Below are 13,464 nucleotides of genomic sequence, written 5' to 3' on the forward strand. Positions count from 1 at the left end.
ATTTTAGAGGCATCTGCAGTACTATCATTCTGTTATACCATTCGTCTTGTAATGCTTCCAAGCTTAGAATTTATAAAACAGAGTAGCATATCAATTGAAAGCATTGCAACTATAAAGCATCTAGGTGGTGAGTGTTGATAACATTTAGTAAAAAAAAATATCTATCCTTAAAATCTTCCAGAGAATTATCAGCAGAGTTCAATGTCATTAATGCAGACAGTCCTTAAGTTATTACCCATGTGATGCCTCAAATTTCAGCTCCTTGCATGAAATTTTAGATCATACCCAGTAAATTTGTTAATGTTACTCAACAGTAAATGTTATGCATTCTTTTTATACAAATTTAATTAAAATTTTAATTAAAATTATACATGTGATTTACTTACGAAAAAGTATAAAAAAGTATTAAACTGAAAAATAAATCACAAAGTACAAGTTCACCTCCTTCAGAAGGACATACTGTAAGTTTCTGAAAAAAAAATCTAAACTGTATTCCCTCATTGATGAATGTAAGTGTGACACTCAAAAATGGGGAAAAAGGGAGTTGATGACAATGACTCCATTTATGTAGCCTGGCTCTACTGGCAAAGGGATGAAGCCATTATTATAACCCATCTGACCAGGGTTCCATTATTGACCGCAGCACTGGAGAAATTAGGCAGGGTGGGGCTGGAGTGAAGGGTGGCTTAATTTTACTTCTACTGGAGGTGGGGGCTGAAAGGGGTTGCTTGCATTCAGTGCACACAGTGCAGTGTGAGCTCCCTGATGTAGACTGAACAGACCATCAGTTGAGCTGCAAGGAGAGGAGAAGGCTCTCTTGGACGGAATACCCCTTGTGGAAGTGAGAGTATGTCCTCTGCCAATGGTTCACTGTACAACTCCCTAGGCACATAGATGCATGCTTGATAGGACTGGAGAGAAAAAAAATGTAATCCCGCATAGCTATCTCAGTGATGGCCCCTCCTGGTTTACGGTCACCTTGGTGATGGGGAATGAGTGGGATAATTGATTTTCTGATCACTGCCTTCTTTCAACCATCAGCTAGGTACCAACGTCACCCTCTACTGTACTGATTTTATGACAGCTGGTGTGATTGTAAGTATTGTATCTTCACTTAATTCAAACATTCCATGTTGGGAAGAAGTTTGGTATTGATTGACTCCCCTGGCCAAGTATGAGATTCTTTATTGCAATAGTAGTAAAAAATGTCTTTAGATCCTGGGGAAAATGTAAATTATCAGTTTATAACCACGCTCCACATCTCTGTAGTAAAATTAGAGAACTAGTAGACTTAACTTAAATACTGATAAATAAACACAGCTGCCTCAAAAGTAGCTCTGTTATCCATCATTTTGTCAATAACTCCTGCAGCAAGTAAACTCTGTGTTAGGATAAACTTCATCAAATTGTCTGGTTTGAATAAGGCATCACCCTTGGGGATTTTATATGGCATTGTGATGAGTCCAATTTTGTGTGCTTCATTCTTTTAGTTAACTTTGCTATTATTGCTGTTTTATACAGCCCCTAGTTATAAATACCTGAACATTGCAAGAAATACTTCTATATATTCCTATTATTCTCTACTGTCCCAAAACACATATTGAATAATTCTGAGAATTAAGTGAGTTTTGTACTATTTATTAAATATTTAAAAAAAAATTCCAGAAATAAATGGTTTCATTTACAGTGCAAGTATATCTGGGGTGTTATGGTATTTAATGCAGTAGAACTGGTTTCAATATTTTTAAGGAACTTTTGGGACTTGACAAGTAAAGTTCAGTTTAAATGTACTTTGCTTATAGGCAGCAGTCTCCATAAAAAACTCAAAAATCAGCTTGTACATTTTCATGCGTTTTCGGAATGGGATTTTAGGACATGCTAACATTCTAATTTCACTGAAACTTAAACATACATACAAATATTTAAAGTATGGGCAATAATGTCCTTCTAGCCTGCTAAAATAACAAAACAGTTGCTCCCGCAAATGCCCAGGAAGTGCTTAGAAATATCTCAACTAGTACTTGCTTTAATTCCATGCATCAGCTAATCTCTCAGAGAGCCCATTGGTACACTTCTCATCCCTATAGAATCTTCTACACAGGTTGTCTGATGATTCTCTACTACTTTTTAATAACACCAAACATGCCCAAGAGGTAGTTGCCCCTAAATGTCCAATATGCTTAAATAAGGTCTCCTTTTAAATATCAGTATGAGACAAAGTACAAGTTCAGATATTTTAGTTTTCCATAATAACTTAAATTTTTACTTCCATGGATGCCCTTGGTATATTTCCACTGTACTCTTCCAGTTGACTCATGCTAGTTTTCTTACAAGGTTTCCATATTGTTATTCCATAATCAAGTTTGGGTCTTCTAATGTAATGAACAAACAATGATATCAATTTCTGATTTCCTAGATTTTATAAATCTTGTTATACAGCTTATAGTTCTATAACTACCATTAACCAATTGGTTAATGTGATTAGAAAAACTCAAAATTGGATCTCTCGATATAGCAGGTCCTTAAGTTTCAAGCTCTGTGTGCTATATTAAATATTCACCTTTTAAATGACATTTCCCAAATCTCATAGGTTTAGTTTTTGATGCATTTATTAGCATATTATCCTGTGCCCAAATAGTCAATTTAGTCAAGTTCTTTTTGCAGACATGCTCAATCTGTAACACATGTAATCAGTTTACCCATTTTCAAATCATCTGCAATACAGACTGTAGAAAACATCAGATGAAAAAGATGGATCTGAAATATGCAATCTAAACAATTATTGGCCTAGGATAGAGCGTTCTGGAATACCCTGACTGTAGCCTCAAATTTCACCTGTGCAATTGCTGTACGATACATGCCATGTCCTGTTTGCAAGCTATGCAGCTAACCATCTTATCAAGAGTACATCAATACCTGGCTGTTCCAATTTAAATACCGGCATTTTATGTATGACATTAAATCTATACAAGTTACATCACGGCATCATTTTTCATTCATAGCCATTATTACAGAAGATGATGTCACATCTATTTTCAACATATGCATGATGATATATGATCTGAAGTCCCAACCTTTCCAATTCTGACAATTTATCCAATATCACCTTCTCCAATATTTTTCCACAAGATGAAGTTTAACTTATTGGTCTGTATGACCCGATTTGTTCTACTTCCTTTGCCCTTAAAGAGAGGTTTAAAATGTGCATGACTCAAATTTTGAGGAATCTCCCATACTGTAGTTCTTTTTCAATAATCAAGAAAATCAGTTCACAAGATTGAAGTACAAATAAAACACACACTTAGTCACCAGAAGTAAAACCAGATATCGTCTTAATTAGCACTTCATTCCCTTCATTACAAAATGAACAGGGGGTGATGGCTAAAGGACTGTAGCTGTGAATGTTAAAACTTCCAATTATATGGTGGTAAACCATTTAACATGGTGCCTAGTTCATGTTAATAGCAAGTGAATAATGTTCATGATTGCACTTAATGTATCTTTTCAGAGTGAAGTAAGATCAATTGATTATTGAATAAGATCTTACTATTTCATAGTAGTTTTATTTATAACTAGTATGATTTTATAGCCATTAGGTAGCAGTGTATGATTTTACTATTTGAGCAATAGAGATGAAAGAGGATTTTAACCTGAAGTTTATGCTTGGAATAAAGTGGACAAGAGCAGGCCAAGTGCTAATTGAAAGTACCTGAGGTTTCCTGGATATCACTAGGAAATTTATCAGCCCCTTTGTTGAAACAAACTTGTTTTGCACAAGATTTTGTAAATGTATGTATAATCTTTTGTGTCTGTGAATTGTTTGTCTTTTTGGCTTTTCCTTTTTGGGGTCGCCACAGCGGAACTCCGGTCTGCTAATGATTGGCAGTAGATTTTTTTTATGGTGCCGAGTTGCCAGCCCGATGCCCAACCTTCAGTGAAGGTACTCCCATTCACGCATGTCTTTCAGAGGCCACTCGACCGTGGGGAGGACATGCAGACTCCACACAGAAGGCACTCCAGCCATGAATCAAATAGGAGAACCTCTTGCTGTGAGGCAACAATGCTACCGCTGAACTACCGCGGCTCTTTTGTGTCTGAGAATATATTTTAGAATCTACACACAGTTTATCAATTTGTATTTCTTTAATCCTTCCACATCTTATGCATCTATGAAGATACCTTTATATAAATGTTCATTAAAATTTTCTTGATCTTGTCTCACACTATGTTTTATTATTTTGTTTAGAGTTTAAGTGCAAATAGTATATTTATTCCTACTTCCAAGACATGTTGTCTTGGCAGTAAAAGTAATTACTAGTTCATGCAGGGATCTTTTGCATGAGAGAACAGGATATGGGTTGTATAGGTTACTGACGAAGGAAGTAGGCCAAGGGAGAGAAACCCATGCTTGGCATGCTTTCTGGAAGCTGTGATGATGCCCTTTGCTTTGTTGCTATTTAAACATGTGAATATAATGACTGTTATTGTAGTTGCAAGCAGGTACAGAGTCCATCTGCTTTCACCTCAAGTGAGGGATCGAGAGGTCAATCACTTGCTCTAAATAAAGGTTGTTAGGGGAACTCAGATTTTTACCTAACTGCATTTACTGAGGAGGACATTCATCTGGTCAGTGGCTATTACAAGCTTATCTAATTAATAAGGAAAGAAAAACTGGTGGGATTGCACTTGCTATCATAAGGAGGTAGTGAGTGGAATGGCATTGGAGGAGGTCTATGTATAAAACAATAGTGGCACAACCTAGGATCGACAGGGAGATATAGTTTTGTTATACCATCACATGTTTAGTATTTTCAGGCATACATCTCTGCCAGACTCACTGACTCTTCCGAAAAAAAGTGCCCTTTCAGAACTACAGAAAATAACAGCAGGACATCATTAAGAGACAAAGCATTTTTCACAAAATAAAATTCCCACCAGCAAAATCTTAATCCCACTTCCAACCTCTCACATTACTTCATATTTTTAAGCATTCCTGACTCACTTTTTTTTTTCCTCACTAATTTCCATGTTGGTGAAGGATGAGATACATTATATGACTCAAACATTTTAATTTGTAATAAATTAGTTATGCATGAATCATCTGTAAAGTCTTAATCCTTTATCAATTAAAGTATCCATGATGGGCAAATGATGTGCTCTCATCAACAGTACCGTCACAAAATCATGTCACGGTGGCTGTTTAAGTCCCCATTCACCAAACAATACAAAAGGTGTAAATGGATTTATGAGCATACGGTAAATTCAGACAACTGCCTTAGGTAATATCCAACACCAGACACTCAAAATAAACATTACACTGTACAGCTAGAGATTAGAGTTAGCTCCATAGTATTTTACTTGCCTCAAACCTGAGGACAGAGCCTTCTAGTTCAATCTTACTAATAGTAATTAAAAACTGACAAAAGTTATTTTGCACATATTTAACAGGGTTGGTAGGGATTAAAACAGCAATACATGCACGTCTATTCATTTGTTTACCAACTGAAACAAAATTTTCATAGATGGATTTTACTTGTTTCATTAAATTTAATTTTACGTTAATCAAATGGACAAAATCAAGCAAAAGAAATGGAAAAAAATGGAGTGAATACTGGGGCATATTTGTATATACATCAGCTATGAAGAGGTGTACTTTGAATTGTTTAAGTTTTCAGAAATGGTTCTTCATTGTCTTTCACTTGTTTACTTCATGTTTGATAGCAATCTTTTTGCATTTAAAAGTATTTTTGTCTATGCTGAATAACAATGTTTTAATAAACTTATATTTAAAAAACATTTGACAATTTTTCTAGAGATTAATATCTTTTTGCTTTTAGTACTGAGATCCATGTCTTTTGCCTTTATAGTAATAGAGCCATCAGCTAGAAACACTGCTGTATTCAATTACAGTTTACCCTAAAAATAAGCTGATGTCCAACAGCAGCAGAAGGAAGCCAGTATTTTCTAGCTCACTATCCTCTTGTATTTACCTTTAAATTAATAATAAATCAACAGCTAGAAGGAATTAATACAGAAAAATAAAACTCTTTACACAAAATAAAAGCACTGTACTCTGTAAAAATGAAATATACAGGCACATTTAAAATTGTACAGAAAAAGTAGAAAATAGAAAATTTTATTTAAACATATACATGAAGAATAGTTCTAACTAGCATCTTACAAGGACCTCTCTGTCCATCAAACTCCAAGAAATTCACAAAGGAGTTGCTCGTTTCCATAGGCAAAAGAGAATCTAGTTTGAGCTTTGTACAGAAATGCAATCCACTAGAGACATTTAGATACTGCTTTACCTCTGGACTAACCCAACAAGCAAAGGGTTTCCTGTCAAACCGGCCAATAAGCATCTCCATTTTACATTTGATTTTGACAGTGTGCGTACATTAAGAGAGCATTCAGAGTGCTAAATTCAATAAATGGGGTGAAAGTGTACATGTCGTCTATTCTGCTCTTCCTGAATACTAGTACTAAGAACTGAGGTCCTAGTCGATAACTATTTTTCCTTTTTAAATACATCTTTGCTGGAGCTCTGTAAAAGCTTACTGTACCGCTCTTCTGTATTGCTATGTTCCTTCCTACACTTCACTTGTTATTGTACGACATTAAATATTCCCCACCTCTCGAGTTGCATGCGGAGCCTGAAGCAAAGCTGTTCCTCACATTATTCCATGGAGATGGAATTATCGTTCATATCAGAGGAGACAAATTAGGACTGGAACTTTATTTAGGAAGGCTCATAAGGTCTGTTGCATAAGCACATCCTTTTACCTAAACTAACATTGCTGAAAAGTCCTAATTTACCTTCTTAGCAAAACACCTCTAACACATCAGCATTCTACCTTAGAATTACTGCTAATCTGGTTTCTTTTCCTCTAAAATTCATTCTCAGTCTATTAAGTATCTCACAAATATCAGCTAAAATTAAAGCAATGAAGTAAATGCAATGGTGCTTACTCATAGGGTACAGATAGGTCTTCACTTACCTCACTGTTGTAGTTAGTTTCTCCTTGCATGTAGTTCCACTTTATCTGAATGTCTCAGAGCTAGGAGTTAGAAATTATGCTTATGGTTAAAAAAATGACGACTCAAGAATGGTTTCTTAAGCAAATTTTAACATGTTTACCTTATTAGGAAACGCTATATGATGAATGTTTACCAAATTAATTTAACCTTTTTAAATGTTTATGACATCAGCTACGTGTCATGCTTATGCAGGCATATGTTTATAGGTCATCTGTGTTCATATTTCCAAATGTGTCTAGAATTTGAGTTGGCTCTTTATGTATATATATATATATATATATATATATATCCTGTCAGCAAAGCAAATATATTTTGTATATAACACACATACAAAGATACATACATATATACTACATATTACATACACGCACATAGTTCCCTCTAAGCTTGTGTCACTATGTCCAATGTGAGTTCAGAATTAAACATGTGAAAATGGACTGGACCAGGGGCACAGGCCTGAGACATACCATTTCTCACCTGCTCCCCCAGGAACGTCATCCTTACTACATGTCTCTGCTCTATTCCTTATCCACTGTACCTAGCTCCTTCACAGTGTACTAGTCACTCACATGTTCCTCATTTTCACAAAATGGTTACAATGAGGGACTGGATCAAAGGTTTTATGACATAGTTAGATCATGGCCACAAGACTGCTTTTGTGTACCTCACCCCAATAACCAATATACAGATCAGAATAAGGTTCGTCTGATGGCTCTGAATGTATGCTGGAGTTGTTTTAAGCAGATATTCTGCTCCAGCAACCTTTTTTGCCATGACTTTATGGCCACCATCATCATTTGACCACTGATGAAACTAAAGTCACTGGCCAAGACAAACCTGGCTTACTATCTACATAATTCTGAGATTCACTGTATCCCATCCGCTCTCTTGAACATTTTGGCTAGGATTCAATCAGGTTGTAATGCCTGCTCTTCTTCAGTGGCCTAAACACTTTTCATTTCATCCTCTATCAGCACACCTGTACACCTTTCCCCTTCCTGCGTCACGCACCCCTTCCACCTAGTATCCTTCCTTTATATTGGTGAATGTGACAAGAAGAATCTGAAAATTCACAGTTGTTCCCTAGCTGTTTTTACTACTGACATTCCCAAGCCAATTTATATATGTTCCTACTTGCCTGCATTCTTTTTTCTGTCATATACATAAACAAGCTTTTCCATTTCTATTATGCCTATTTCCAGGTCTCTTTTGCTTCTACCTTCATCAGTTATGTGAACTTTGACACTTGGCATGTTCAGAAACACAGGATCAAACAGTTTTGCATAAGATTCTCTATCTGCACATTCATATAATACGCCTGGTTAAATTTCCTGCAGTAATTATGATCATCAGGTTTCCCCTGATAATAGGCCACACATGCTAAGTGAGACAATAAAACATAATTAAATAGAAACAAACTTTTTGTTAGGACCATGCATGATTAATGCATCTCTGCAAACATACTTATGATACATCTCTGCAAATATACTTATGATGCTGTGCAGGGAGGACTAAAGTACAACTTTGTTCATCTGTAAACGGTAAATATGGTGAAGAGAATAAATGTAATTATCCTTTTCCCGTTACATCCTGTCATCTCTAAGCAACTGAACTCTATTATTTCTAGTGCAAGTTAACTGCTCTTTCAATTGTCGTGCTATCATTGGCAACGGTGACATAATCCACAAGACATCCAAATTATTTTCTTGCAAATATTCTTTGCACTCATTGAGATGATTCATGCTTTGAGTATTAGTAATGTGTACAAATTTGCCTGGTTTATACTGTATACATGCAAGTTGTATATCTGCAGTGATTGCTGCATTCATTGTGGATGTACTGGAGCTTTATGTAATGACTCCAAAATATGTTTTCTGCGGTCATATTCCAGCTGTAATACTTTAGCTATTAATATAATAGTGGAACACCTTGTATAACAACATAACTACAGCTAACATTTCTCTGTAGTAATAGGTTCATAGGTAGGTACTAGGCTATCTGCCCGAGGGCATTTATAAGCCTAGCCAGAGTGTGTCGGCTTTCGCCGCCCCATTGATTAACTGATCCTCTGTCAAGCAGAGCCAATGAAGTGATCCCAGGGGTGTATTTTCTGTTACCCATCCACTCTTCAAGGTTTCTCTTGAAGAGTGTTAGTGAGGAGCTCTGCCTAATGTAATTTGGAATTTTCTTCCAAAGCATGGGGAGTCTCTGTGACAGGAATCTATCCCTCCAGCATGTTCTTTTTATTGTTGTGTCGAGGTTTAGCTCACTAGAGCACGTGGCTCACAGTGACTTGGATTTCTTTAGGTGGAGCATGTCCACAATTCTGAGTTGGACATGGCTTTGTAAGTCAGGCAGAGATCACCTTTGAGCAAGCGATATGCCACTGAGTACAGCTGGAGTTTTTTCAGTTGGGCTGCATAGGACATATGTTTGAGGCGAGTAAACCTCTTGGTGAGGTACTTTTGTGGTCTTTCCAGCTGTTGGAAGTGTCTTGTGAGGTACTTCCCAAATGGGGCATTGTACTCTATGATGGGTCTAATGAGTGACAAGTAGAGAGGCACTATAACCTCTCTTTCTAGATGCGAACCCTTTAGTAATTAGATGGGCCACATAGAAGGATTTCCTAACTACTTTGGCAATATGATTGTCAAAGGAGAGATTACTATCTACCTGGGTCCCCAGATCTCATTACCTCTTCTGTATTAAGGGGGCTGCCAAGTATGTGGTAATTCGAGGGTGTTTTGTTTTTCCCAAATGGGATGACTATGCATTGCTTGGCATTTAGCTTGAGGCCATGACTTTGACACCAGTTGTCTGTCTCAGTAAGGCCCTTTTGGAGGATGTCCATGTCAGCCGGAGAGTCAGTTATGGCTCCCAGTTTGCACTCATCGGCAAACTTGGTTAGTCATAGTTCTCCTGTGTTTGCCTGTACTTCTGAGAAATATATCCCGAACAGTAGGGGTCCCAGGACTGAGCCTTGTGGGACAACACTTGCGACTGGTTTAGTCTCGGACCTGGAGCCCACTATTCTTACCATGCGAGTTCAGTCTGTAAGCCAGTTGGCAACCCATCTTGTGACGTAGGGGTTTATGTTCAGGCTGGTGAGTTTTTCTGTAATACCAGAGTGGGGAATCGTGTAGAAAGCCTTGGTGAGGTCAAGGTAGGCTGTGTGAACCACCTTTCCCTCGTCTATGGCCTTGGTGACTGTCTCGAAGAAGTCAACCAGGTTTAGTAGGCATGATCTGCCCTTAAAGCCGAAATGGGTTGGGTCAAGTGTTTGGAGGTTCCCAATGTCTTTGTTAATGAGTTCCATGATGATGCACTCCATAGCCTTGCAGACTAGGCTAGTCAGGCTTATGGGGCGATAGTTACCAGGGTCAGCTGTGGCCCCTCCTTTGTGGAGAGGAATAACCATTGCTGTGTGCCATTCTATGGGCACATAGCCTGTGGAGAGGCTGAGGTTGAACAGTGTGTTTAGGTGGGGGGTTAGTTCGTTCTGTAGTTCGTGCAAGACACAGCCTGGGACACCATCTGGTCCCATGGACGCTGCGTTTTTGGTTTTTGAAAGGGCTGTTTTCAGCTGTGCATCTGTGATTTTTGGGATACTACACTTTTCTGGTATTGTTGTGGGCCCTTTTGGAGGTGAGAGGGGGTTGAAGTTTGCACTGAATCTATCTGCCAGGATGTTGGCAATATCAGTAGGTTCAGTATATTTTGTGCTATTTTGCACTAGTTCAGTGCATATCTGCAAGTTGCCACTTAGATTCTTAACATAGCTAAAGAAGGCTTTGTGGTTATCTTTTGAATTCTTGGCTGTTTTTCTTTTGAAGTTAGCCTTGGAAGATTTCATGAGGGACCTTAGTTTCTTACTGATACTGATCAGGGATGTCTTTCCTTCTTGGGAATTTGCTTTTTTTCTGAACTAGTTTCCTTCTTCTATTGTATAGCTTGTTTATTGCAGGGGTCCACTAAACTGGTTTCCTTCTCAGAGGAGTGAAGTCTTGGTTTTGCTAGGGATGGCACGATCCATGCATCCTTGTAGGTGCTCATAGAGTGCATTTGTAAAGGTTTCTGCATCTTGGGAAGCATTATCCTTTAGTGTGGGGGCTGTGAAACTTACCACCTTTGTCTTAAGTAAGGTGAAGTTTGCTTTACAAAAGTTTTTTACCATGGTTTCCTTAGTTGGGGGGTGGTGGTGGGGTGTGGACATCCAGAGTGATTAGTTTATGGTCTGATCTAACCAGTGATGGGTTGACCTCCGGTGTGGAACACCTGTCGCCCCATGTTAGTGATGACCAGGTCCAATATGTTTTCACCTCTGGTAGGAGAGTTTACCAGCTGATCCAGGGCATTTAAGTCGATGAATTCCAGGAAGCGCTGGGCCTGGGAATTTGTACTCTAGTAGTTTTCCCAGTGAATGGCAGGGTAATTGAAAATGCCCAATATCAGGAAGTTTGGTAGGACCTTCATGTTTTCCAGCGTCTCCAGAAAGGTGGAGTGGTGGTCCTGGGTCATGGAGGGTGATCTGTAGCAGGCCACAATTAAATATTAACTCAAATTAAGTTGTAGCTGTCTGTCTACAGTTAGTTCCCTACCCACCCTCCATGTTCTTCTTTTGGAGTTATTGCTGGTGGCTTTGAAATTGCCCACCCATCTTGTAGATTTGTATTTGGATACTCCTCCTGGGCCCATCTCATTTGCTCACTCAACTGAGTGCAGTGAGATCATATTCTGATTTCAGGCACTCCTACTGTATACAAAGAGAGCATTTGGGAAGGACAACCCCTGTGGCATTTTAATCTTCCTCTGTTCCCTCCCTCAAAAAAAAAAAATTATATATATATATATATATATATATATATATATATATATATATATATATATATATATATATATATATTATTCAGCTGCTCTTCTGCGTGCTGTTATCTGTTCAATCGCTCTTACTCTGCACTTATTACTGCTTGTTAGTAGCCTTCTAATTTACTGCTTTCTGCACTTGTTTTTTAGACATTTGTTAAGTTAATTGCATTTATTTGAACTGTATTTGCCATAGTGTTGCCACAGCTGGCCTGCACTACAAATTTGAATTGTATTTACTGCTGTTTCAGCTGCTTTTCTGTAACAAAAAAAATATTCTAAGCTTGTTTCCTGCCTTTCCTGTAACTAGTCAAGTCCAGATACAGACTTGCTGTATCCAGGACTGATGGTAAGCTTCTGAGCCCCCCAAGCTTTTCTGTGTTGGAGGGAAGCCTTCTAGCTTATCAATGGGAGTGGTAAGCACTAGGTAGCCTATCTACCATGGGAGGAGTGGGTTTTGGCCCTGAAATTGTAGTTCATTGGCCGTTTGGGCAGTTTTTCCATCTCTTTCTACTTTCTGGTTAAAAGCCCGTTTTGCATTTGGTCTCTGCCTTTCCTATAACTAGTGTAGTCCAGGTACAAATTTACTGTATCCAGGACTGTTGGGTAAGCTTCTGAGCCACCCCCCAAGCCCTTCTGTGTTGGAGAGAAGCCTTCTAGCTTATCAGTGGGAGTGGTAAGTACTAAGTTACCTATCTACCACAGGAGGAGTGGTTTCTGGCCCAGAAATTAATTATAGTTTATTGGCCGTTTATAGGTTCATAGGTAGGTACTAGGCTATTGGCCCTAGAGCCTATATAAACCTAGCCAAACAGTACCCTGGTTTTTGCCACCCAAGAAAATTATTTTCCTGTGCCCCTGTCAAGCAGAGCCACAGAAGTGATCCCTGGGGTGAATTTCCCATCTCCCATCCAATCATCAAGATTTTTCTTGAAGAGTGCTAATGAGGAGCTTTGTTTGATATAGATAGGTAGTTTGTTCCAGAGTACGGGAAATCTCTGAGATCGGAATCTATCCCTCCAGCATGTTCTGTTTATTGTGGTGAAAAGGTTTAGGTCCCTAGAGCATGTAGTTTGGAGGGATTGGGATTTCTTTACGTGGAGCATGTCCAACAGCTCTGGGTTTGATATAGCTTTAAAGTAAACAGAATAGGAGCTAGCAAGTATGGCTGATGCAAGGCAACCAAACTAGTATGACCAAAATAAAAATGCCAGCACCAATAATGAGCTGAGAGAGCTTCATTTAAACTGAGAACTAGACCGGTTTCAACACATAGCTTTCATCAGTAGAGTAACATGATATGCGACAGAGTAAAGCTGGAGTTTTTTGAGATGGTGTGCGTAGGGCATCTGTTTGAGGCCAGTAATCGTCTTTGTGAGGTATTTCTGTGGCCTTTCCAGTTGTTGTAGATATCTTGTGAGGTACATACCAAAAGGGGCGTTGTACTCTATAATGGGTCTAATGAGTGATGAGTAGAGGGGAACATTGACCTCTCTTTTCCTGGATGAGAAACCTTTTGTGATGAGGTGTGCCACGTAGAAGGATTTCCTGACTACTGTG

This window comes from Protopterus annectens, chromosome 17.part0, assembly GCF_019279795.1.
Source record: "Protopterus annectens isolate FY-2018-M chromosome 17.part0, PAN1.0, whole genome shotgun sequence".
Lineage (NCBI taxonomy): Eukaryota > Metazoa > Chordata > Ceratodontiformes > Protopteridae > Protopterus > Protopterus annectens.